Below are 4,998 nucleotides of genomic sequence, written 5' to 3'. Positions count from 1 at the left end.
TGGAAAACCAATTCCCACGTGCCAGTGGTTGCTGAAGCCCCACAATGATGCCACAAGTGCTGCAGCTTGCTTGATTCCCTGTTATTAATGTGCCAAAGGAGCAGCTCATCAGGGAGGATGCAGGCAGAAGAATGGAAATCAGGCACCTCCCGTGGCTTTCAACTGAAACATGAATGTAGCACACAGGAAAGCATCCTTCTCCAAGTGCCTCTCTCTGCCTGGCACAGACAACCAGGGAGGGGCTGGGAATGGAATGAAATAACTGCATCCAAAGCCAGAGCTGCTTTGATGCATGAAACAAGGCAGAATTTCAAAGACCATTCACACATTTAGTGGCAGGTGTGTGCTGCTGCTGCTGCTGCTGCTTATTCGAAAAGTCCCCAGCTGCTTTCTGTGAATTGAGCTCGGGGAGCCGGCGCGTTCCAGTTCCAATCTGCATTCTGGGACAGGTAGCAGAGACCAATTAATCATGAGAACTCCCTTGGATGGTCTCACCTTCTTTTGTCTTTGAACAGCACGAGGGAAAATAAAAATGGGTCATCAGTGCCTTAGCAAGAGGCTACAACATCCTTTCCTTGAGAGATGTTACACTTTCAGCACAGATGTGAGGTTCAGGGAACAGCAAGGAGCTGCTCAGTGCCAGAGCACTCCATCTGTGGGTGGGCATTGTTTGTCTGCACAGGCAGCACCAAGCCACTGTTTTATAGCAAGGACATTGCACAGAAGGGGATCTGGGCAATCAAGGTGAAGGCCAAATGCCAAACAGGATGTGCTTCCAGGCAAGGAGCAACAGGTAGATGAGAAAAGCAGGTTTGTGGGTGAATAAAGCAGACAAAAAAGAGGTAGAAATGGAAGAAAATTGTCCCAAAAGGTATAAAACTTCATTATCCTTCACTTGGTTTACACAGAGAGAGTGAGGAGGGGCTGCACACAAAACCAAGGGGGAGAAGAGGCAAAGAAATGACAACTCAAGCTCTGACTTGGCAGAAATCAGCCAAAGCTGTGCAGCTGGAACAGAAGGAAGAGATTCCTTGGGACTGACAGAACAGCAGGATGAAACCTGTGTTACATTTACTAGAGAGAGCAAGAAGAATAGGAAAAGGAAAAAAAAAAAAAAACCACCAAGAAACCAGACAGCTCTACAAGCATGATTTGAATAATAAAAATAGCAGGAGTAGCAGGAGATAGTTGGCATGGATCACTTAGCAAATGATACCTAAATTGCAGCATGGATTTACCCACAGATCTCCCACTGCCTCACTGAGGAAGCAGCAATAACAGGAAAGGTTTGGCAGAGAGAAAATCTACAGGTATAATTACATGGCCTGCAGGAAACATTGTTATTTACATACATATTTATATCTATATGTATATAAAACCAGCTGGAAATGAAACATCAACAGGGGAGCAACTACCACAATCAAACTCCAGCCAGTGCAATAGCAAAGAACAGGAATAATTTAAAAGAGATTTTACATTACAGGACAGGAGTAAAGGGTCTGGAATCACAAGGCAAATTCTGCACTATTCCCAGAAAACAGTTAGGAATGTGTGTGGGCAAGAACCTCAAGAGAGGAGATGTTTTGTGTTTCCCTCCAAACACTTAAAAAGAAAAATGAAAAGAAAATTAGGTTTTGAGCAGATGACATTTGGAGCCTTAAATTTTAAGGCTGAAAGTCTGTGATGAATTATCCTGACTTCATACAGGAGGCAGTGCCAAGGAATCTCACCCAGTAATTCCTGGCTGAACAACCACATATCTAGGAAAAATACTTAGTCTCAATTTAAATACTTCAACAAACTCTCTATGTCCATAGGTTAATTGTTCTGATGGTTAATTACTCTCAGCCAGTCTGAAATATACCCTGAACTACTCTGGCTCCAGTTCCCAAACTCTAGGGTTTGGTGCATTTTGCTTGATTTCAGAGCTCTCTGCAATGCTTTCCCTGAAGGTTCTACAGCTTTTCTCTAAGTTCCCTTACCTCGAAGCAGGTAGGACTGCTTTAGTTTCTCATTACTGATGATGATTTTGAGATTCCAAATCATTCCTGGAATCTTTTTTTTCCTAATCTTTCCAAGTTTCTATTTTTTTTTTCCACATAAGCTAGACACAATTTACTAGCCAGTGTCTAATCACACACAGTGATAAATCTCATTAAAAATAAATACAAATCAAAGCAATTGCATCTTAATATGAACCAGAAGTCAGGTCTGAATTCTACAATCTGACTTCTAGTAGAGTTAACCCTGATTCAGGCTTTTTTCCTGACTTTTTACACTTAATCAGGAGAGAATCTGGGGCAACTACACAGCTCTGATTAGAGCAAGGGAAAAAAAATGGACAACACAGGAGGTTCAAGAGAGGATAACTGAGATAATAGTGCCTCTAAATGACAGCAAAAGAAGGTTAAACATGCTGTGGAAAAGAGAAAATTAACAGAAGACCTCACTGAAATACCAAATACCCTTAGGGAATAGAAAGGATGCATTTTAGTAGACTGGCAAATTAATAGAGAACTGTGCAAGCATGATTAATTAATTAACATCTGTATTAGTTAATGACTAAAAGCTCTGTGTTAATGCTGAGCTGTAGTAGGAGGAAAAACAAAAACAGCAGAGAACTTTCTATGTTTTAATGCAGAAGTTTAACAAGTGAGATTGATTTTTGTTATGATAAAAGAGCTCTTTGTTTGGAGAGATAAAGTTTAGTCTGACTTAACCTAGCAGTTAATTAATATAACCATGACACCATAATGATTGATAAATGATGTATAATTGAGTAGACTTTAGCAGGATACCTCTGTAGGAAAGAAAGGTTGCTGCCAACTGTTTTTATTTCAGTTCCATTGACCATGACAAATCCCAGGGCTTTAAATATGATGCCAATCTAATTTTAGCTTCTGAGAATCAGTTTCCAAGTGAGTATCTTGGACAGCAAAGCCAACAGAAATCATTTAGCCACTAATTCTTTTGTGCTTGGGGTTTTTGTTTGTTTTATTTTTGGGGTGGTTTTTGTTGTTGTTGTTGCTTTTGGGTGGGGTTTTTTTGTTTTGGTTTTGGTTTTGTTGTTGTTGTTGTTTAATCCATGAGATTTCAGCAATGAAATTTTAAAAAATAAAAAAATAAGAAAGAAAAATGGTTCCGTTTTCCTGGCAGCAGCTCAGGATTCTAACAATAAACTCCTGCAGGTTTTGGTTAAGCCTCTTAAGATTCCTGTGCTTGGGGAATGGCAATAATCTCCCCAGCACTCAGAAGTGTCTTTGGAAGCTACTTTTGGACACTCCACTTTTTGCAGGGAGTACCATTTGAAGCAGTGCTCATTTTGAAATGCTTCCCAATTTAAATACAACTCCCACAATAACCTTGACACTGCTTTTGCCAGGGCACAGAAGCCCAGGAGCAGCAGCACTTCACTGCCTTGATGTTTTGCTGGGACAGGGCACAGAAAGTCACAATGAAAAGAATTAGAAGCAAATGCCAAGAGTGCATTGCCCTGATAATAAAATCATGATGAAACTCTTACTGTGACACCCATTTTTAGCTCTATTTACAGCAGAATTCCCTTGCATGAATACAGTTCACTAATAAAACCAAGGAGAAAGCTTTTCTCATGGAGATTTGACAACTCCTCCCAGTAAAGTCTTTGACATCTGTTAAGAAGCCTTCAGTGCAGGTTCACAAAGCACAAAATAAATCCTCACTGAATACACAGTCTAGGCTGACTTTTGTTCCCTTCCTCAGGCTACCCTCCTGCTGAGGTCAAAGCTTTCTTGGAGGAAACTTAATAAAGATTTAATGCAAGAACACTTTTTTAGTGCAAAAAGTAGAAATTTGGCTCATTTATTGCACCATTTTTGTGTAACTGTGACATCCTCTGGCAGGTAGTGGGCAGGAAAACTGGTCCAACAAGCAGCTCAATAAACTGCAGTGTCCCAGAGCCCTGAATGTATCTAAGCTCTTATTCCAACAAACTTTACCAACATATTTGCCCAGCATGAGCCTCAGAGTCTAAGAAATAGTTTTGAGAGAGGAAAAGAAGTCATTCAAAGCAAGCAATAAAGTCAGAGGTGTTTACTGCTACTCCTCCTTTTTCTAATAAACAGAACTGAAAGCAGTACTGGTCAAAGTTACTTTACACTTGTAAGACAGGCAAAGCAATGACAGATGAGGAAAAAAATTAGACTGGGAGAGATCTTTGGAGTTCATGTTCCTCATGTGCCACTAGAGAGTTTTCTTGAGGAATTGCTCCTTAATCTTCCTAAAGACTGAGACAAGGCTGACTGACCATGGCTCCCATCCTCCTTTTCCCTGCCATACTAGGTAATTCACAAGAATTTACTGTAAAAGGTTATAACACCCTGATAAATGACACAAGACTGCTGGTCCAAGCCTACAGAAAGAGGTGTTACTGAATTTTGGCCACAGATAAGAACTCCTGTTCCTCAGCACACACCACACCCCCTCTCCTGATGCTGAAGCTCCACGAAACAAGAGAGCAATGCAACAAAATCCTGCCAATGGAAGGGGCAGCCAACACCCCCCTGGTCTCCCACTTTGCTTGGCATCAGCTGTGATGGTTGCCAGGACCATCCACGAGACAATTCCACTCACTAACCCATCTAGAAGCTAATTTGTCAACATGGAACAAAAGCAGCCCTTTGGTCAGGGCAGGCAGAAGGAATGGCAGGAGAAGCCCTGAAGGGGGAGGAAAAGCCCCTGCCCTGCTGATGGCAACAAGGCAACAGCTCAGCTTGGAAGTCTGGGAAACTGCAGCCTCAAAACCTTGAGGATCCTAAAATAACTCTCTAAAGCAAATGTTAGCCCAAAGGGCTATCATTTTAAGCACAGAAAAATAATCTTTTAAATAAAGTGGTCAGATGAGGGAACTTTAATCCTTCTTTAGTGCTGATGAAAATGATTGATGCATCCAAGTTTCTAACCTGCTTTTCAGACGTGAACCACAGGGCCAGACAGAAGCTGGTTTGTCAAGCTGATGCA

Source organism: Geospiza fortis, unplaced genomic scaffold, assembly GCF_000277835.1.
Source record: "Geospiza fortis unplaced genomic scaffold, GeoFor_1.0 scaffold590, whole genome shotgun sequence".
In the NCBI taxonomy this organism is placed as follows: Eukaryota; Metazoa; Chordata; class Aves; order Passeriformes; family Thraupidae; genus Geospiza; species Geospiza fortis.
The sequence above is the reverse complement of the archived record's forward strand: the minus strand, read 5'-3'. Positions refer to the sequence as shown.